The following is a 23,303-nucleotide window of genomic DNA, read 5'->3' on the forward strand; positions in this document are numbered from 1 at the left end:
TGCCTTAAGAATCAATAACATGTTTAGCACATCTTCAGATATTTCCTACACAGACAACCTATTACTTTTACTTCACCAGACCTGGACAAATTGAGTGAGCACTGGTGATGAAATTCCCAGAACCTCAGTGTTAGCAGAGCTTCTAAAACGCAGCAGCCTGTACTCAGGGCCGAGTTGAAGGCAGATGAAATATTAACAGCCGTTCTAGCAGCAGAAAATGAAATATGAGATCCTGTATCAGAAATTATTAGTAACCTGTTAAAAGAAATGCTGAAAAATGGCAGTTACCAAATTAAAACTGGGAAACAGAGCCCAAATGGGAAATTTCAAAAAGTTTGGAGGAAAATAAATGACAGATTGTCCTCTTGGCTCTTATTACTATGCCATCCTAAATCCTGCTTGGCAGTGGATGGTGGAGGTGAAATAAGAACTGCATCATTGCCAGCACTGGTCCTCAGATTTGTAGTCCTAAGTGTCTGTGATAGTGTCTGGGACTGATTGGAAAAGTAGTTGGAAGTTGATAGCATTTGAGCTTTATCTAAATTGAAGAGCCTGGAGACTCTTATTATGAAAGGCTTCCTCTCATTTGTGAATTGGCCCCTTTGCTCCACTTTTGGATGGCTGGCTTCCTCCATGCAGAGCTACACTAAATGTTCTACATGGGAAAGCTATTCTCCTTAAATGCCTTCAAATTTAAAGTATATGAATATGTTCATGTTTATGACTCAAAATATCTAATGTCAAAAAGAAAGAGGGGGAAACAAATAGAAAATATTCAGCAGTAAATAAAGAATACATTTTTTTCTTTAGTAACTGAGAGCAGAAAAATTATTATATGCAGAGTTGTTGAGCATTTGCTGCCAGAGGGGAGAAAAAGGGAAATGAGCTATAGAACCATAGAATCTTAGTGTTGGCAGAGACAACAGAGTTCATGCAGTCCTACCCTATCATTTTTCAATGAAGAGACTGAGATACAGGGAGTTAAGGGACTTGACTTGCCCAAGACACAGAGTTGTTTACTGACACTCATGCCAAAAACATTTCCCAACTCCCCATACAGAACTCTGTATTTCAGCATGCTGCTACCATTCTCTACTGAAAATTAACACTAATACAGCCTGAAACATAAGAGGAATTCAGCATCTGTGGAAACCAAGATGCAGGACGATTTCAAGGTGGAAATCAGGATGGGAAAAGGAAAGAGAACGAGGATGACTGTGATTCCTCAGACAAGCTTTTAGAAGGCATTTGGTATCATTTTACTTTCTCATGCCTCTCTACCAAACAGAATGGAAAGAAATGAACTTGTTTGTAATAACAAGTTGCATGGGTTCAGATCTGATTAGCTTGGGGGATTCTGCATATATGCTATCTCCAGATGTAGATGGCTTATAGGAAGCATGCTTACTGATCCTGTTATTTTTTTTAAGCTGGCTGATGCTCTCTTACTGTGAAATGCTTCCGTGAATCCTTACGTTAGTTTCTGGGGAAGGATGGTTCCTGTCTGTGGAACACTTCTGAAAATCAGAAAGAACTTTGAGATGTAAAAATTATCTTCTCTTAATCCTTGTACTTCTTAGAAACCAAATGCAGGATTGAACCATTGTGGAATTTTATTTGGCTTTGTGACTTAAATTAAATAATTTTCTGTTTTGTAAACATAGAAAAATTTATAGTAAACCAGTACAGAAGAAATAAGGAAAATGTCTCCTTAAGATTTGCTGTGAAACAGCAGTACAAGCTGTTTAGACCAGTCTGATCTTTTTCAGAAGAGAGCAGAGAGGGGAGAGTCGACAATATGATGGAAACTACAGATGGAATGCTTTGCATGAAAAACGATTATGTACAAGAGGGCTCAGGAGAGGATAGGAGTGGAGTTGGAAAGGAGGGGCACTGAAACAAGAGAAGATCTGCTTGACCAGATCTAGTAAAATATTCCCTGCCACAACCACTGTTCCATGAAGAGATTGAGCCAAGAAGCCTGAATAAACTAACCTGAAGTTCACTGTTGCCATTATTGTGGGAGGCATCATGGAGAGCACATCCGGACTTGTGTTACACAGTAATCACTGCTGGGTGTCAGCATTCATCAGCCAGATGGTCAGACCCACAATTAATCAATTAGGTTCGGACGATCAACCGGACTAAGTTTTCCCCTTTGGTAAAAAACACTCATCATGTGGTCAAGGCCAATAGCGCTTTTATACTGTTGCTTTTGGAGCAGCTTCTAAAAATTCCTGTTCTTTTTTTAGGCCTCTAGTTAGTAGACACTGTCAGGTTTTGACAACATAGATGCCCCAAATCAAGGTTTTCATATAACAGATCATCAGCATTCTCTGTGTTCACATGTAGCGCTTAACATCCCACGCGAAAACAAGCTCTTCGGAGCAACATGCTAAGCCATACACTCGGCTGACTTGACTTTAGATTTTTCTGCTGGTTCCACTCAGTTCAGTGGAACAACAATGCCAGAGTTTCTTTTAGTGGACACTCACAGATGTGCTATAGTGATCTAAGAATAGTAGTAATAATAGTAGTCTCTGGTACGTTCACCATTGGACAGACACAACCATGACAAAAGTGGATAAAAACCAGCTCAGTCTTGGTAATGCTTCAGTTAAGATGATACTGTCACTCCCCTTTCAATGGGAAGGAAACAGACTAGGAAATTCATTGACTATGTGATAGGATGCTTGAAGTGATATGCTACTGTGGGAGAAAAGGTCCGGAGACGGGCTTGCGTCCTTTGTGAACACAAACACTGTACATTAGAGATAAAAGCTAAATCTTCATGGCTCCTCTTCAGACTTCCGTAAAGTTGTCCTCTCCTTTCTCTGCTCCACACTTGAAATAGCCTTCTCCTTCTGATGCTGATACTGTTCACTATCCAGCTTAGTAGGCTTATCGAGATACAGTGGCTTGGGATGTTTCAGTCTGTTTTAGCAAGTTTTTATCAGTTGACTTGAGGGACGGCTTGCCTCTCTGTTGCTGATTGACTTTTTTAACTTAAAATTTCCCCGTCCTTTCATTTTGACCTTTTGCTATTTTAGAGTGTACAGTACAGGAATGATGTTTCAAAATCCTGGGGGTAGGGATGGCCACTTTCTAACAGAGCCCTATTTACTAAATAAATTTCTACACAACGACCTGTTGTTTGGAAATACAGGCACAAGGCAGTATCCCCTGTGTATGAACCATTAAACTTGCAGTGTCTTCTATTCTCTAGGCCCTTTTCTATTGTCAGTCTTGATGTAGAGAGTGCTTCTCTTTAATGCTTTTCAGACAGGTTATATAAGGATACAGTCAGTCCAAATGTTCACCCTTAATTTATCAGTTATATACGATTACATTGTTTTATGAAATATGCTACTTCTCTACACAACTGCTGTGCTTTGCTTTTGTTTTGTTTTGCTACTTAGCAATTGGGAAACATATCAAGATGTTGAAAAAATATAATATATAACTACCTGTTTTTACTTGAATTTACAGCACATGGGATAAGTAGGTGCTCGCGTAGTGATAATGGCCAACATGCTTTACCTTCAGAATCTGTTTTGTTCTTATGAATGTGCCATTCTTTCTGTAGTTCTGTATTCTTTACCCCAGAGCTGATGAGACTCTTTCACTGTGGCCTGCAGTGCCCTGCATATTGCACAGTTGAGTCTAGGCTGCTTTTCTGCTTCATTTTGCTCCTGACCTGCCCCCCCTCAGCACACACACCCCAATGCTATTCCAGGCCTGGCCTCTCATGACCAGAGACTGCTGACTCATCCTGGCCTGTGCCAAGCTGTGCAGTCGCTTAGTGATGTGGACAGGAGTCGAAGGACTAGAATGAGCTCACAGAACTCAGTTCACTTGTTGCTCACGGTACAGTCCAGCATGAGCTGGAAATGTAGGAACCTCAGCCTCCCGAGCAGAAAGAGTAAGTAGATTAAACACAACTGCATCTTCAAGTCCTCAACAAGCAGGGGACGGTGGTGGGTGGGGGCTTGCTTAGCATGGCTCATGGCCGTGGCTAGGGTATTCCGGGTCATCAGGAGTTTCCCTTTGTCCTCTTTTCTCCTCTCCTCCACAGTTGCACCCTTCCCCCCTTCCCTGAACTTCCCTTCTGAAAATGTCCGGATGGTAGAGCAATGATCTGGGCAGAAATGAAATTTTGTTAATAAGCAGCCTCCGCACGAAACCCTGGAACACAGACTGCTGAAACTGCTCAGTGTACTGTCTACTGGGAACTCACATGAACTTCCCAACAGAATTCAAGGACACGAGAGAAGCTTCCCCACCTTCCTTCTTGATTCTCTTTTTCTTTCTGTTTTAAGAGAGGTAGTTTCAGGAGACATGGCTGCATTCTGGTGTGGTGCAAAGTTTTCCGTCGGGAGACAATAATGTACATTCCTCTGGCAGGACGGGATAGTTTTTTCTTTTGTTTTTTTTTTTTTTTGGTGTGTGTGTTTCTCTTGCTGTTGTTTATTTATAAGACATTTCCTCTCAGTTAGTGGAAGTTAGATCGTAAGAGGCTCCAGTGATTTTCCTTCCACCACCCCCCCCCCTCCCTAATTTCTGTGCTTCAGCACTCTGGAACACTGTGAACTCACCAAACTAATCAGAGCAGGGAGCTTAACAGCCAGGCCTGGACACTCTCAAGAGACTGTACTGCTTCTCAGCCGTCACTCTCTGGATCAGGAACCACAATCCTGGTGAGTGGTGAGGTTCCAGAATTTGATGTAGCGAGGATTCTATTCTTGGTGTCTCTGAGACAGGCAGGAAATAAAGGGTATTTTAAAATTTAAAAAAAAAAAGCCTGCCAAACAATCCAACGGTGATGGCGATTTTTAGTGTGTACAGCTGAGCACCCTCTGGACCGTGGCAGAACCTAGAGGCCCTGCTCAGGAGCAGCCTGCAGGTATCGGTTTTGTGCTGCCACATAGGGCTGTCAGCCTTGACGTGCCTAGCAAACATGCTTGTGGGAGGAGGAAGGTAGGTGAGTGACTGGGGCAGGGAGGAAGAGCTCAGGGTGGTAGGAGGGGGAAGTGAAAGTGGGAATAATTATTCCTCTGAAGTTTTCCTCTGTTAACTTCTGTTCTGAGTAGCTGTGTCGTGCCAAGGCAGAGAGAAAATCTGTAGTAGTTGTAAGCTACAAGAATGTCGCTCGTGCTCTCCCTTTAGAGATCACCTCTTCAAGTCCTGGTCGCTCTTAACTGTTAGGAGCCTCTCCCCATCTGACCTTAGGAAAACGTCATGTGTCACGCCCTATTCTTTATTTCTCTCTATTCATGCTACTGAGCAGAAGAATGCAGTGAGACTCCGTATATGGTTCCAAGGAAATTTATCATCTTGACAAAGGAAACTGATGATTGTCTTCACAATGTTAAACCCAAATATAGTATTGTCCTCAATTTAAGAGACCAACTGAATGGGCTCTAGGAAGTTGTCAAAGGAATGGAATGGGGTAGGGGTGGGGTTGTAGCCTGTCTGATATGTCATAGTCAGTAGGGACCTTCCACATCCTTCTTGGTGATGAATACTCTCCCTGAAAGGGAACTGCGGAATGAGGTTTTGTCTTCTGCTCTCAGGTCCCTACTTCAATTGCTATCCTAAAGATATTCCGTTTTACTGTGCTTTCTCATCTTTCTGAATTCAAGAATCTGACATGCTCTAAAAGATTGACTGGGAAAAAGAGAAAACAAAAACCAAAACAACATGGTGGCTATAAAATTATTTGACTGTGTGGCATCATCTGAAGTGAATTGCTCTTAGAGGGGGAAGGAGTCTTTGATGTTCCCAATATGGTTCTCATGGCTAAAACTTCCCAGACCCACAGCTCAGCCTAAGGGCCACTTACTCGACGTCCTTAAATATTTGCAAAGAGATACCACTTCATTGTTTTCACTGTCTTTGCTGTTCACAGATTGCTAGTAACACATTACTAGAGTCAAACTGCTTTAATAATAGTTGACTTTACAGATAGGTGTCTTGCATGTCTTTATGTGTGTGTGTATATACCTTTGTCCAAATCGGTACAGTGATTTCATATAAAGTATTGATACTTACCCTTGGAATTTTGTTTGCTGGTTTGGGTGAGTTGGATTTTTAACCACAGAACTCATGCATGCTCATATGCCCAACTGCTCTGCAGACACCATGTGCTGCTACAATGTCACACGAGGATTTGTCAGTGACCTCCAGTACAAACCCAAGTTCTAGCACAACTCCTGTAGTTTCCAAGGCTCATCAAATTCCTTAGCTGACATTGTAAAAGGAAGCTACTTCAATTAAGTTAGGGCCAGAATGGGAAAGCCTCGTGTGGTATAGACTTCATTTATATTAGCCCATGTTAGTAACTACTGCACTACTTATATGGACAATCTATTGTGAGACATTTTCAGTTTATTTGTCATTTTCTAAAATGGTGAACAACAAAATGGTGTTAAAAAACTTTCAAACATGAAGTTGGGTGCTGGTGGGGCTGGCCTTTAAATCCAGAACTTAGGAGTCAAAGGGAGGTGGATCTCTATGAGTTTGAGGCCAGTCTGGTCTACAGAGCAAGTTACAAGAAAGCCAGGACTATTGTAGACAAAACCCTGTCTCAAAAAAAAAAAAACAATAAGTAAATAAATATTTGAATATTACTGAAAAAATGTATGGAGCTCTTAGTCCGTGGCCACCCAGAGCTACCTAGTAGTCTGTGACTCTCTCTGCTATGATTCCCAACTGCACAGACTTGAGAGAGAAACTTAGTCTCTGTGGGCTACACTGAAGACAACTGGGTCTATTAACACTTGGAGACAGTTTATTCTCAAAAACTATGACTGTACATAAAAAATTTGTAAGCAACTTTAGGCAGAGAGTGTAAACACATTTACCTAACATTATGTCCTAAGAAATTATATTTTATAAATCTAATCTGCCAGAGAGATTTTCTTATAGCTGCTAGGATCTAGAGTTCTATATGGTTATTAAAAATTGTCTTAGTGAGTTGATAAGAAGTTAGAATCTGATTAGTACCTATTTTGTTGGAGGGAAAATGATGTCTTTGCATAAACTGACATAGCACAGCCGTATTCATATTACCTGCAATTTTCCATTCCTATATCAATAAGCCTTTAATAACATACTATAACTAGTTGCGTTTTTCAGTATTCATATGGAAGTTTTAATTTCATTAAATTAATGAAGATTCATGTTTTAAAATATATTTTTTCTTGCAAACAAATGTTAGATGGGATCATTTCCTATATGTAATACTCATTTAATTAGGCAGCAACAACTATACACAAGCGAAATTGCTAAATAACCAGATTATGATTGCCCCATTAAGAAATTATTCTATCTTTTCTCATCCTTTTGGCAAAATTAATACTAAATGAAGAAGTTGTTCTATTTGTGCAGAAATGGTTTGGGGTATTTTCTGTGATTCCCTAGGAAAGACACATGCTCTATATGTTATAACAAGTTTTTGAAACATATATATGATTGAGTATGTATGTTAACATATAAATGTATGTATATGTGCAAACCATGTTCTTACATTTTCAAAGTAAGATTTTACCTAGTTTTTCTTGACTTTGAATTTCACACAATATTTTTAAACTGGCCATAAACAGAGCTAAGTTGACATTTTATCACATTGATAATACAGACAATTTATGTAGTTATTTATGAACAGTATCTTCAAATGGGATGATCTGATAACTGGTAAATTTAGTAATTATCCTTGATTAAATATGCATGACAGATTGTAAACCTAAATTCTATTCTGCAGAACTTCAAAATATTAATTGTTGTGTTTAAGAAGTAGCTTTAAAAAGTAGAAATAAATTAAACAGCTAATAATTAAAATTGAGTATATTTAATGAATTCAGTTTTGTAAAACTTAATATAAATGACCTAGTTTATTCTTTTATTCCTCAACTATTCAGTTGTATATTAAATGCTTTAATACTGTACTTATATATTAGCATCAGAATATAATTTCCCAGATATCCTTGCAAGATATCCAGTCAATCAGGTCACATTTTCCCTGTGAAGCTTTCCATGATAAGCCAAGCTAATGATGATATGTCACTGATAGCATTTTTAAAGGCAGCAGCCGTCACTTATCGTATGCTGCCTTGGATTAGAAATCTCTGTATAGACAAAGGGTATTATATTTTATGTTGGTGTGTTCTTCTCCTTCTAAATAATGTCATGGTGTCTCAGTCTTAATGAAGGAGCTGGAGGATCAGTGGCTAGCTGAATATGTGTATTCATTGGCTGTGAATATCTCTTGCTTGCCTTAATGGCAGAGCATGTCTAGCAAACAAGTCAATAGACCTTTCTGTCTGCATCCCCTTACTAGATCTTCTGAGAGCTGCAACTGTCCTAGAGAAACTGAGGTGGTTTCTCTAATCCCACGAAAATTGGGCCATTTCTAATGGGACCTGGAGGTCTTCAATTTACTGTAGTTCCTTTCATTTTCTGGGACTCTTGTTAGGTCAGATACCTAACTTGGTTAGCACATGCAGTCTGAACATACTGTATTACGTGTAATGTTCCATGTTAGCTGGAGCTTCTCCAGGTTATGAATGTGACTCTCCCCTTCCTCAAAGTCCACAGCTAAGCAGCCAGACTGGTGGAAATGCGGAGGTGCATGAACTGTTTCTGGATGCTGGGAACTAGACAGGAGAGAGGTGGAGCAGACGGTCAGCACAGTAAAGAGCAGGGGCAGGAGGACAGGCAGCCAAAGCATTTGCACTGTCTTAGCAAGCACTAATTAAATGCCCTGTTTGAGGTAAATAATAGCTGAACATAGCCAAGTTCAATTGTTTCTGATTGATGAGGAGAGAAATTGGTAGATTCACTTGGTGCTGCTTCAGTTATTAGGCCACAGCCCACGGAGACATCTTCAGAGAAGCGACATCAGTTGAGTCAGCCTCTAGTGTGCCATTGCCGTGTCCTCATTCCAGTACCCTGTATGATGCCCTGATATATTAACCAAACAGTACGTGTATATACTATGAATAAACATAGTAAACAATAACTGAAAGAAAAATGTATTAGGTGCATTTTAATCTAAACTGTTGGTGGTCAATCAGCAGGACAATCTCCAAGCTGTATTTGATCCTGCTTTCTGAAAACGGTTTTCCATTTCTAAAAATGATTGTTATTGTGTCCATGTGTGAATATAAGTGAGATGCTCATTTTTGTATTTTTTAAATTTTCTCTCTGTACTCTTTATTAAACTGAATTCCTAGATGTAAGAAACCAGGGGAGAGAAAGAAGTTATTCTCATAATGGATCTTTAACCCTTAAATAATGGAAAGTTAACTCTGCAGATATGCCAAAAACTGAAATGTTTTTATTGGTGAATTTGTTTTCATTTGGGAGTTAACACGTAGAGGACAAACTTGGCGCCAAATAGCCTGTGCATCCTCAAGCTACAAATATCACATTCACCTTCCAGTTCCTTCTGGCAGGATTTGTAGTCTGATGGCCTCTTGGTAGTGTATACAAATCACTCTGAGGGACAAAGTTGTACGAGTGCCTAATCCACTTTTGAAAATGAAAGAAAAGCATCTATTTTATGAAAAGCAGCAAATATGGAAGGATATAAATTGTAATAAAAGATATTGGCACCTTCACCTCCTGCTAATTGCCTCCCTAGTCAAGAGGAACAAAATGCTGTAATAAATGTTACAGCTACATCATGATCAGAGTACAAAAAATTGTCTACATTTCAATAGCAAATTAAAAAAAGAAGAAGAACAAACCAGGTAGACTTAATTTAGGCTTCTAAATTAAGGGACTCATCTGCTTCATTTTCCTAAGAAAGATAATGGTACCCATTTGACTGACTTGCCAGTATTTCTGGAGGATTAGAGTACAAAGTCTGTTTCTCCATTATAATCACTAAACATACTTTTAACATTCATTCTTTTTTCATTCACAAAATACTTTTGAATCTGTATTCTATCAGTTTTTATTATAGAAGCTAAAGATCGGTTGATAAACAAATACTCATTGAGGACCTCAAACTATATAGACCACACACTTCCAGGGGTGGGGATTCTAGAGTACATAAACAAAGAGAAGTCTCTATTCTCATATTATAGACTGTCTGGGAGAGACACATGAGGAAATTCATATAGAAAATGCATGACTTGTTAGTTTTAAGTGCTGTGGAGAGCAGTTAATCAGGACAGAGAAAGATGGGACTTAGGTTGTCCTTTAAAATTGCATGGGGACCACATTTGAGACAAGACTTCATTGGAAGCAAAATTTTGTCTAATTCTGTACAAGTGCATCATCAATGGAGCTATCTCGTGGAAAGGACTTGGACAAGAACAGTGTGGTTGAGTACAGAAGTTTAAAGTTTACAGTCACCGGAGAACATGGAGAGTGGGAGCGGAGTGGAAAGGTTGGTCAGCAACCTTCCAGTTAGTTTGGAGGAAAACCTCCAATGTACAATGTACTATTAGAACAATGGGTGACTGTAGTTAATACTATACATTTCTGGAAACTAGATTTTTCTGGAAACTAAAGTCTTCTCACCATAAAGAAATGATTTAAAAGATGAATATATTTAGCTTGATTTAATCATTGTATGTATATATATATGCAACATATATACATATATAGTTACTGAGACACTACATACTCTGTTAGTATGTACAGTTTTATATTTTCATGCAGATTTTGAGAATAAATTAAAAATGAAATCATTAAAATTCATATTAATAAAATTATATTCAGTGTACAAAAATGAATACACCAGGCAGCCTGAGTAATAGCAAAGATCGAATGGAAAATAGGCAGTGTGAATCTGATCACTTAGCCTAAAAGCATGCTGATGTTAAGATGATAGTTCTGTTATCAACTGTACAAAGATTAAGTAGGGTATGGCCTTAAGTACAGGAGGGACAGATGGAGAATGAGCTTGAGATAATGTTATACACTGATAACTTTACTGAAGGATGTTCTAAGAAACAGGCTCCAAATATTGTACAGCTCAAAATACCCTGGAGTAAAGCATCAAGGAAACATCACAGAGAAGGTAGCAAACCCATGCTGGCTGTGAAGGATTCTCCCAGAGGGCCAAAGAGAAGGAAAGAATTTGGTGATAGGAGCAGCTGGGGCAAAGGCTCTTAAGTGGGGAACAGGTGACAGATGAGGAAGAGTGTTGGCGATGTTTACTGTGTGGTGGGGAAATAGTGCTGTGTATGTAAGCAGAGAACAATCATGGTGGCCTTGATTGCCTTTCAAAGATGCTTTTAACTTCTTTCAGCATTTGGGGAGCCATTAAAAGGTTTCAAGTAGAGGTTAATAATCATTGTGTTACAGAAGATCACCCTGGCAGCAAAAAGGAAAGGATGGATTGGAGAAGTGGGACAGGAGAGCAGGAAAATGAGTTAGGGGGCACCTTAAATTGTTGAGTCAGGAAACAATGAAATCCTGAACTAGGACAGTAACTGTGGGAATAGGCATAAAGGAGGAGACTTGTTCCAGAGATAACTGACAGAATGGACACAATTTAATAACCTCTGCGCCTGGCATGAAAAGAAGGAGGAATTCTGGATTGCTCCCAGGTTCCTGCCTTGTACAACTAAACAAGAAAAGCTGTGAGGAGTAAGTCATGTAGGATGGGGAAGATGATAAACTTGCTTTTGAATGTGTTTAATTGTTGGGGGAGCACCAGACTCATGTCCAGTAGGCAGTTGAGTTTACTCAGGAATACTGAAGCTGGATCAGCGACAGAGATACATGCATAGCTGCCGTCTGAATCATCAGTATCATGGTTGAAGCTCAAATTATAAAATGGATATTTCTCAAGGAAAGTACAATGAAGGAAAACAAACTGGATCGGACTGCTGGAGTACACCATGTTTATGAAACAGAGAAGAAAGCCGAGCCATCAGAGGTTATCACACACTTTTATCTATGTGCCTGTCACTGTGCTAGCTATACTGGGGAGGGGAGCAAGATGAACAGCCCCAGAGCCTATCCCCGAAGCACACATATTTTGCACAAACATAAGAGGTTAATGTTATTATCAACACCAGCCACAGGGCAGTACTAATAATAAACATCCAAGTGTAACATAAAGTCATATAGAATCTTTAATTAGACTATTATAAATCATAGGCAAAAGTTTTCTGCCTGCAATTTTGCCATAGAGTTCATTTCTGATTTCTCTAATGCTTGTATGTGTATGTTCCAGTGTTAGCATGGGTTCAAGCTATTGGCAAAACAAGCCAGGTGTAAATTATGGTAGAATTGAAATCGATAGTGCTTTGAAGCATTGGAGTGCCCAGTTCACATCAGGGCGTGCGTCTGTGTTCACTGAAACATGGCTATCAAGTGCACCCCGAGTCATTAGATGTGTTATCCAGTGAATAACAGCATAATGATATTTTAGCAGAGCTGCCTTATGATAAATTCTGCTTTAGTGAAACCCCATATACAGAGCAATTTCTTCTGGCCGTGTATATTGCATGGCAAAGAAAGGATATCCTGCTGCGTATCAGAAGGCTGTAATTTCATTTAGGGGTTCTATTGACATCGTAAACTGCAAGAGCAGAGCTCAAGTGGCTATTTAAGTCATAGGAACTTCAAGCTAAAATTACTGCCTAGTCCTAATCGCCACCTCCAGGAGACTCTTGCCTATACATATAGGCTTTATGTTTCTATCTTTGTGTCTATAAATACTCAATCACTCCAGGGGATGAAGTGATAAGCTGTCCTAAAATATAACAGGTATCTGTCACCTTTGCAGCTGATACAGGCTTAAGGGCTGAAAACAGTTTTATTATACATTGAAGGTCAAATGATAAAAGGGACCCACCTCTCTCACAAACCACACACACACACACACACACACACACACACACACACACACACACGAACACACACACACACAAGACCTCACTGTCTGAGCAGCTGGCTTTTCTGTTTTAAGACATATCTACCTAGTTCAATATTAGGCTTTTGCACACAATCACACTAGAAAATGAGGGATTTCTAGATGATCATCTCCCCCAGCCTGCAAGACCTGCTCCCCTCATAGCTCTTCCAGTTTAGCTGTGTAAGGAGGAAACATGGGAGCCATCCAAAACTCCTTCTTTTAAGGCATCCCTAAAGTTACTAAAATGTGAGTGTATGTGCGGTACATGTTCACATGCGTATGTGACTGCGTGTGTGTGGGCGCAAATGCGTGTGTGGAAAAAAGAGGTTGATATCAGGAGACTTCCTCCATTACCCTTTACCACATCCATTGAGGCAAGATCTCTCAGTTGGATCCGGAGTTCAATGGTAAAGGACTGTTCTAGCCCGCCAGCATGCTCCAGGACTCCCCAGCCTCCACTTTCTGAATGCTAGACTTACAGACAGATGTCACACCCAACCTGGACTCTCATCACCACACACTGCTTGACTGCTGCGCCACCTTTCCAGCCCCTGGCTCTGTTGATGATTAGCATCCTCCCCATTACCACCTATTCCTGTTGTACAGGATCATGTGTTAGAAAAAATACAGTACGTTCACAAACAACATGCATACTCCTTCCCACCTGGAAATACCTGCTGGGTCCAGCTTTGAGCTTGCATTTTTACCCTACTTGTTAATTTCCAAGAGCACATAGAAGGAATTCAGCTTTGATTGAGGTGGGCTAATGACTGATTTTAGCTTTAACAAATTTCTAATATATCATCTCATTGTGGGCCTCATTCCTATTATCTACTTACTGTGGCTTCAAACATCTAATTGGTTTTATCCTTCTAATTCAATAAATAAATATAGAATAAAGAATGATTGAATGGATACCCTTCTGTTAGGAGTCTCATGACATAAATACTAAGTCTGTTTGCTTTAACATGCTAAATTCTGACTTCACTGTCTACCTAGGCTATTCTGCCACTTTCTTTGTTATTCTCAGCCTTCCAGTCCAAACTCTTCATTGTTCTTGTCTTCTTATCTAATGTGAAACATTCAATAGACCCAGTTAAAATAGGAGGCCTGACCCCTTTGTGCATCTTTTTCTTCAGAAACTATGAACGCCAACCTAGAGCTGTACTCCATATGCCTATGCATGTTTCTATCCCATGCGGAACTTGAATCATCTTACAGGTGGTTCATAATTCATTTGTATTTTAATCAGATGCCCTTGTCTCTAACTGTTGTAATAGGAGTGGCAGGGCTGCGTCCCTGGCACCCTGGCCGCCTGGCTAGCTTATGCCCCGAAATAACAACACATAAACTGTATTCTTTTAAACACTGCCTGGCCCATTAGTTTCAGCCTCTTAACCCATTTCTAATAATCTATGTAGCAGCCGCGAGGTGCGCTTACCAGGAAAGATTCAGCATGTCTGACCTGGCGGCTTCATCACGTGTGTCTGCCCGGGACAGGAGAACATGGCCTCTCTGAGCTCACTTCTTCTTCCTCCCAGCATTCTCTTCTGTTTACTCCACCCACTTATGTTCTAACCTATCAGGGCAAGCAGTTTCTTTATTTATTTAACCAATGACCTTCCTCCATCATCTAACCTTGATTCCATTCTTTATAGCATGTTATCCATATACCCCTTTTCTGTATTTGTTACGTTTTCAGAAAAACATAGAAATAATAAGTGGGATATTAGCCACGTTGATGAGAAACAGCATTTAACCACCTGGGTAGACTGTCATATCATTTATTTGCCAGCCACACTGATCCTTACCTTGGATCTCTGATGAACATCAGAGACCTTTGGCCCTGAACCTCGTCTCAGGCTCCCTGTACCTCCTGCTTCCATATGCTAGTGCCAGCAACATCCAGAGCTTTACTAATGTCAAGTTTAAATGATCAAAATCAATATTAGCATAGCAGTGTGTCTAATAGCAAACAGCCATAGGAGAAAGGAAGACCCATCATTGTTAACCATAAAGTCACGGGCAGTTACATTCTGACATATATTTATTATATTTCCTTGATTGCCACTGTTTTTCATGAAAAATGTGAGAAAAGATTATAAAGAGGTAAAATTTGAATTTAGAAAAAAAGTACTAAGTTGAACTTAATTAGTAATTGTCACAATAGTTAACAATGCTACTGATTATCAAAGACACAATACCTGCTCACAAGGATAGTAGAGCTTTTATAGTTTTAGTGCTAAGATTAGCAATTACTTCCTAGAAATATCTTGATGGGATTGTTAGTCTGGTATTTTGTACCAAAGGAGCACTAAAGAATAGCAATGAGCTCTCTGGGACTCTGATGATAGCGGCCCACAGTATGTGTAGAAGGCTTGGTGGTAGGAGGAGGACTTCTGCTGGAGACTAGTTGGTTAAAAAGTGAAAAGTCATTTAAAGATAAGGAAAGATGGATCCAATGTTATGAGTTGTGAACACACGGTAGTGGGAAGGAAATTCAACCAGTGAGAAGGAGGTGGTGTTTAGAAGCGAGGAATTTAGAAACAAGGTCCATGTTATTGAATGTTGGAACCTAGATTGGCAAAGTCAGATCGAGTCTAGTATGCTTTATTTGTGTGTGGTGATAGCAATGACTCTTTCAAAGAATACAATAAGCATTTTTTCAATAATAATCCTTTTATAGGCATAGTCAAAGAGCACAAAAGCAATGTTCAAGGAGTTAACTTGCCTGCACTGTAAAGTATAGACTGAGAAAGTTGAAGCTAGTTAGAGACTCTGAATGAGGAGCCATTGCAATAATTAAATTGTAAAGCAGCCAAAGCATGAATACAATCACAATTGGGAAATTAAAATTTTAGATATTTCAGAAAACAAAGCTCTTTATATGTCTATTCCTTACCTTCTCTAATCTTTGTCATACCAAACTCTAACTTTGACACTATCATACTTCTTAAATTCTAGCACCCTAACCCCTTTTGATAGGATTTTCATGAAGTTTCTTATTCCTCCTGGGACAGAGATTAGGGGTTAAGCACCCAGACTTGCTCAGACTTCCAACAGATAGTGACTCTGTTCTATCATGCCATTAAACAAATCTTGCAGTTTGACAGCTTGGAGCATAAACTCAGTGGCAAAACAGATTCCTCTCCAGTCTCCTTAATGATTTTCTGGATTACTTCACAGATCATAGACTCCTGATCCACAAAGAAGGTTCTGGGAGAGCATTTATTCTAGGTTCCTAATTATAATCAGTGTAAGTTTTTTCCTTCCTTTCTTCAGTTCTGCTAAGTAAGCAGCCAAAAGAAACTTCAGAGGACTATACTGCAGTAAGGATGTCAATACCACCTCAGACTCTTGCTATTACACCTTAGATACAGTCAGGCATTCCCAGGGCTTTCTGGGATGTAACACTCATTGCTTTACTTTTATTTTGTTCATACATCATGACTTGCATGCATCCAGTTTATGTTTCTTTGTTCAGGGCTAACAGTTTTTGAAGAAGAATGATTTGGTGGTTGTATAATTTTAATGTAGAACTCTCAGTTGCCAAAAAAATGTATATATGTTTTCCTTGGTTTCTAACTTAAGGCAAGAAGCCTATTTTAAGTTGGTTTTAATAGGTGTCATATACTACTTTCCTTCTCTGAATTACATGTAGATATGATCATGCATTTTCTCTCTATCTTCAATGGATCTAGCAACATATGACTTATCGTAGAGCATGGAACACATTTGTTGACTTTTTAATTTCATGTATTTTGAACACGGACAGACTTCTATGAATTTGTTTTAAGTGCTGAACTCCTAATATGGAAAATTCTTCCTTCTATATCAATTTATTTCTCCCTAGATGTTGAGTTGCAGATATGTACTGGGCCTAATTTTGTCTACCAGTTGAGGCATGGAATTTGAATATAACTTTGCTTGTCAAACATGGTTGTCTGCATAGTGCAGATTAGCATCATATATAGGAAAACTATTTGAAAAATTAAAGAAGGACTTATGAATAGAAAACTCATGGGCCTACCATGGAATGGCATATTTCTACCTAAAACTGATATTAAGATCTGCATATTGATATTTTTCACACACTTGTAAGTAACAATTCCTACTCTTAGTTTGATATCTATTTAATAGCAGTGTTAGCTAAAATACACTAGACGTAAGCACATGTTAGTGTTTCTTTATGTTTCTTCCTAAAGGGTAAGAAAAGAGCTTGATGTGCCGATGAAAAAAATGTGGTGTAATGGGACTTTCAAAGGGCGAAAAACAGATCTTCACTAAGATGGGCAGTTCCTTTTCCTGCTTACTTCTATTTGGTTTATATCATCATCATCGTCATTGCCATCATCATTATCATCCCTGAGATAATAAAAGACAGGCTGGTTTTCCTGTAGATCACCTCTGGCGGCATAGAAATGAGTAATGTGATCAGTGAGATGACAGTGCAGTGAAAATGGCTAAAGAACCTCCCTATGTGGTTAAAGAGTATTGACTAAGCAAATACTTTTAACATATTTAATTAGAGGTCAATCTTGGGAATTGCAGGTTGATGTTTCTGTGGGAATGAGCTAGATTAATCATTGTTTGATATTTTGTTATTGATAAATTACTAAAAATGTCAGTGAATGTTTGTCAAGCTATTTTAAAAAGCCTGAGTTTGTGGTTTACTGTGAGTCTGTACCAACTTCAGAGGCAACAGAAGCAGTAAAATGAGGTCACTGGTGAGGAATGAAGGGTCTGTGAGCTGATGTGACCAAGGTTTGTCTGTGGAATTGTTTCCCAGATATTCCTGATCCCTATTCACGAAGTCACTTGTGAAGTATGTACAGTTCTGAGTCTCCCTGTGGTGGTTTGAGTGAGAATTCATATACTTGAATATTTGGTCTGCAGTTGGTAAGACTATTTGAGAAGGATTAGGAGGTGTGATGTGGTAGGAAGTGTGGCCTTATTAGAGGAAGTGTATGACTAGGGGTGGGCTTTTAGATTTCGAAAGCTTGAACTAGGGCCAGTCTTGCTCTCTTCCTGCCTTCTACCCTTGGATCAGAATGAAAGCGTCTAGCTTTTGCTCCAGCACTGCCTGCTGTCTACCATACTTCCCACCATGGTGTGCAAGGACTACCCTCCAGAAACTCTAACAATTACATGCTTGTTTTATACGTTGCTTTTGTCCTGATGTCTCTTCCTAAGACACTACCTTAGCCGTAGAGAACAGGAACTTTCAGTGAAGACTCTTGGCCTTTGTATCTCAAATCCAAGGAGCCATCTTGCCAGCCCAAAACTGATTGCTTATCCTAGGTTCAAACACTTACACATCCAGAGAGGGAAGGAAAATTATACTTTCTGACTAAATACAGGGAACATAGATAAAGTGTTAACATACACAAAATGGCCATGGCTGAGGATCACTACAAAGCTATATGGAAACTGCTTGGCTGGTCAGAGAAGATGACTGTCCAGGCATCTAGTGCTGCTCCGGGTTCACAGCAAAGATGGAGAAGTGTCCTGGTAGAGTTCATGTTTCTATTCTCCTTTGTCGGCTCAGCATGTCTCCTGTGTAAATACACATGTGACTGTGGCCTCTGCACTCATTCACACTTGAGGGAAGCCTGTGGTTTCCTTTCCTCCCTCCATTTTAGCAGTGGGCTGCCTGCAACCTTTTGATCAAGCTGACTTTGTACGTTCCATGACTGAACTCAGCTGTGCCAAACATCCTTGAGGAAGTTGACATTTGTGTACTTTGAAAGAAAAAAAAAGAGAAAAGTGAATCCCAACTGCTTCCTCCTGCCCTTTTGATTAAGAGAATGGTAAGTCAGCAGGAGAGGTGGTGCTTTTCACAAGCAGGGGTGTGCAGCAACTGATTGGTATCTTTCTTTGAAAAAAGTGGGGAAGATTGATGTTAAACAACACTAATCAGAGTTGATTACGGGGACTGAATGAATTCATTGATGGGAAGGAGCCATGCTTCCAGAGACAACAAAGGAGATTAGATAATAGTCGGTGGGATCGTATTGGGAACAGTCTGCTCATTGCTGACAACCAGGAATCCATGCCCCTCGCTCCTTAGCCATTTCTTGAAATAGGCATTTGAGAGTAGTAAATGCAGTTCTCTGTCAGGAACATTCCCTACACTCTGCCTGGATGCCTCTTACTATTCATTTGGGTCTTGTCCTCCCTGACACAATGGCTCAAGTGTTTCTTCGTCCCAACGATGGTGGGCATTAAGCCTTAGCTCTAGTCCTTTAAGACATTTTATTGGCTATCTGAAACCACCTATGGTTTCCTTAGTGGTCACACTCTGCCTTGCTCTGGCCCATTTTAATATTTTCAGTTACACTTACCTGGTGTCTCTCTCCATCCACTGTGAAGGATCCTTCCATCCTTCAAGATTCATTTCAGCCACCACCTCCTCAAAACTTTCCATTGAGCTTCTTCATTAAAAGGCAGAGCCTCACACCTCTGCTCTCCCCCGGAGATCGATGCTTAACTTAATTACAGGTGCTTATCGCTCTATGTTCTAATTAGGTGGATATTTATTTTTCCTTTTTCTCACAACACAGAAATATTTTAAAACAGTAACTATGTCTTTCATCTTGTTATTGTAACTACTAGCAAGGTAGAGAGGACATATTGGGTGTTTGGTTAGTATGAAAGAATGAATGGATGGATGTTTCCTTCATCCCTCGTTCTCATTCTACAGTCATCTCGTAAATAAAAACAGAACTCGGAGGATGAAATTCTTTGATAGCATGGATAACCTACTGGTTTTCTTTTTGTCAAAATAGTAAAAGAGCAAAGTAAATGAACAGTCAAGTATAGGATCTCTTACTCCTGCTCTTTCTCATGGCTTCTACACCATTCCACACAGTACTCTGACTAGACCATGAGGAAGACTCTGAGAAACTGATAGAATGAGTGATGCTGTCATTTCTAACCAGTGGATAAACATGTGGCTTATTACAAAACTTGGGCTGCTGCTATATGACAGTTAATTACAACCTGTCAGTTAAGGCGATTTCTCCTCTAGGATCGCCTCAAGTACTTGAAACACATCATCAGCTGAATGTTACAATCTGCCCACCTTAATAACCTTTTTCACCTACTAAAACCACCACATGAGTGTTTTAGGAGCTTGATAAATATTATCTACTTAATAAAGAGATACTAACCTTTAATAGTCTCATAGGTTTAAACTCAAGAACTGTGTTTTCTTCTTATATAGCAACAAGTGGACTTCTCTTATTTTCCATTCAACACACAGAAAACAAAACATGGGAAATCACCCTAAGCTTCCCAGGAGGATTTATCTCAGTTCACACGCAGAAGATTTGAATGTTATTTTAACATCTTACTGATAAGTCCTTAAGACATAGGATGATTCAGCTGTTTAATAGCATACTAGGAATCTTTCAAAGATAGAAAGGGAAGAGTGGAAGCATTTTGTGGTCCAAGGAAGCCAAATACAGTTTTACCACATTTAAAAAATGTTAGCTATGTCAGCGGCTAAAACTGATGGAACCTTCTGGAGCTGAGGCATCATTTCATCACTGCTGTGCCGTTTTCATTTCACTTTTATATGACATTGTTTTTACATTTATCTTTAAATATGTTTAGTTTAATAGATAGTATTTTCCAAGTTTTAAAAATTTAGTGCTCAGACTGGAGAGTTGCTCATCCAGTAAAGTTCTCGCCAAGCCAACATGAGTCCCTGAGTTCAGATCCTCAAAACTTACATAAAGAGTCAGGCACAGTGCAAGCACCTATCTCCCAGCACTGTGGAAGTGAAGATGGGGGACCTTCGGGATGGCTGGCTGATCACTCTGGCCAAATTGGTGAGCTCCGGGTTGAGTGAGAGACTCTGTCTCCAAGTAAATTACTAAGGAAAATATCCAACATCTACCTCAGTCAGATGTCTCTGTTAACTGCTTTCAGTCTTGCAGTCCCCTGCGTCTCTAAGGCTTGCACTCTCCATTGTGTTTTGGAGGTCATTCTGTACCAGTGATTAAGTTTTTTTGGTTGCACATTATGCCATTATGTAAATATATAATCCCCATTGATAAATAATTTCCATCATATCAAGCAGTATTCTGATAAAGAACCTTGTACATAATAAATTCATAGATGTGCAGGTTTATCACTGAAGCATTCTCAAAATTACTATTATTGGTTAAAGGGATACACTCTTCATAAATTTTGAGAATGTGACCCAACCAGGATTAGATGTTTTTGTAGCCCCTTTAGCAATAAGTACCATTTTACCCCTACTTAAACAAATTGTATTTTCATTAAACTCCATGATTTGTGACAATTGTGTTGACAGAAAATGGTATCTCTGAAGTGTTCATTTTCATTTTTCTGTTATAAGTGATGCTAAGCATCTTTTGGTATATTCTTCTATAGGGTAGCTCAGCTCATCACTTTTTCTTTCTATTGATTTATAGATCCTTTGTTCTATTAGCATCTTGGTACTTATATAATACAGTTAATAACAACTATGTCTATTTTTAAAATTTTGCTTTTGCATTTTTTGCCATATAGAAGTTTGTTTTACTTATTACTCTGTGTGTATGTGTGCGCACGTGTGTGTGTGTATTTTTTAAAAAATCCATGAAACATGGTGGTACATTGTGGGAGGCAGAGGACAATCATAAATCTAAGACCAGTGCTGGATCCTCTGTCATCATTCTTATCTGTATAAAATATGGAGAATATGATTGTTATTTCAGTAATAATAAGCAAACTAATAATTTTGAAAATATTTAAACTATAAAAAGTTACTTCATGAGTTAATTAGTTGGTGATATTTTCAAAATATATATAGTAATAAGCTTGGGGAGAGAGGTTTATGCAAAAATATTTTTCTCCATACACATTCAATGTTTCGTTATGCTTCTCTAACATTGTCTTTTTGACTGGGCAGTGTTGTTGCACACCTTTAATACCAACACACAGGAAGCAGAGGCAGAGGATCTCTGTGAGCCTGGTCAACAAAGTGAGTTCCTGGACAGGCAGAGCTGTTATACAAAGAAATTCTGTATCAAAACTTAAATTAAATTTAAAAACCAATCCTCTTTAACAAGTATTATAGATGCAATTAAGACGTCATGGAGATACAATCCCTACTCAAAAAGCTAGCATTTGGATTGGAGGGGCAGAAATATTAAAAAGCGCACACATATTTTATCAGAAATAGTTAAGTTTGTTTGTTTTTTTGTTTTGTTTTTCGAGACAGGGTTTCTCTGTGGCTTTGGAGCCCGTCCTGGAACTAGCTCTTGTAGACCAGGCTGGTCTCGAACTCACAGAGATCCGCCTGCCTCTGCCTCCCGAGTGCTGGGATTAAAGGCGTGCGCCACCACCGCCCGGCAATAGTTAAGTATAATAGAGAACAATAAAGGGGGGAAATGTCTCAAGAGTATTGCATTGAGTTTGAGACAAGCCTGAGATACATAATGAATCTTGGACCAGCCTGGGGTACTGAATGAGACTCAAAGAGGCAAAACGAAACAGTGCGTAGAATATAGGAAGCAAGCAGAGAAGCACTGGGAAAGGGGCATTTTTGCAATTACCAGAACTAGAAACTCTTAAACATTTTGCAGTGACCTTCCAGAGGTGTATGAGAGGATCTCAGAGTAGACCCCGCAATGGAGTGACTTTCTGTGTCACACATGGTATGAAGCTGGTGACAGCCTTTGTCAGATTTATCTATGTCTATCCTGCTTGTGCTCAGAATTCCCATTTAGACAACCTCACTACCCATCTTTAAGCAATGCTGAAGAATTTATCATTGATAATGAAGGACCAATGCTGATATGATTAGGAGCTGGCGAGATTCTTGTCCAAATCCTGTGACATGATTAACCTCGGAAGATGAATCATAGTAATCAGCTGAGTAGGGATCGTTACATAGGACTTTTCCTTCCAGCGCTGATGCAATGGCGTGTGGAGCCTGGAGAATCAGAGGTCAGATGCAGTGTCAGGGGAAGCAGTGCAGTTGCCGACTGCACTTTCTCAGTCTATGATTATTGACAATATTCTTTGATTGACACATTCTTCCATAATATAGAACCGCTTATATCCTCACCTGTTGTCCCACTATTCCCTCTCACAGAGGGACTCTTCCCAATGTGTGATAACCTTTGTGATGATGTTGTTTACTTAAAATGACTTTCTTAATCTAAGATTCTGAAATACTAAGAATCCTCCAGTACTTGGCATAAAGTATCATCCATCTGGAATCTCTATGAACTAGCCATTTCGTGAAACCATGAAGCATCTCTTTTACCTGGGTGTTTATTTAAAGTATCTAGCTATTTTGCCATTAGTTGTCTGTCGCCCATCTCTATCTTTATAGAGAATAGAACATGGAGAGAAAAGGACAGAAAGAAGAATACAGGGAAGAGTAAAACAAAAGTAATTGTGA

The 23,303-nt window shown here is 39.3% G+C and overlaps 1 protein-coding gene across 24 annotated transcripts in view; it reads left to right on the forward strand.

The window, feature by feature from the left end:
• Positions 1-23,303, forward strand: part of Zbtb20 (zinc finger and BTB domain containing 20) — a 766,528-nt gene that overhangs the window by 502,048 nt on the left and 241,177 nt on the right. For 2 of the 24 annotated variants that reach the window (XM_075962805.1, XM_075962930.1), the window contains exon 1: positions 3,840-3,922. The exons of 19 other annotated variants lie outside the window; for them this stretch is intronic. The gene's annotated coding sequence lies outside the window, so the exon portion shown is untranslated. Of the gene's footprint in view, positions 1-3,769; positions 3,923-4,585; positions 4,698-23,303 lie in introns of those variants that run through there. 3 more of the 24 variants (XM_075962987.1, XM_075962848.1, XM_075963004.1) reach the window with 3 other exon arrangements.

Source organism: Microtus pennsylvanicus, chromosome 1, assembly GCF_037038515.1.
Source record: "Microtus pennsylvanicus isolate mMicPen1 chromosome 1, mMicPen1.hap1, whole genome shotgun sequence".
NCBI lineage: Eukaryota > Metazoa > Chordata > Mammalia > Rodentia > Cricetidae > Microtus > Microtus pennsylvanicus.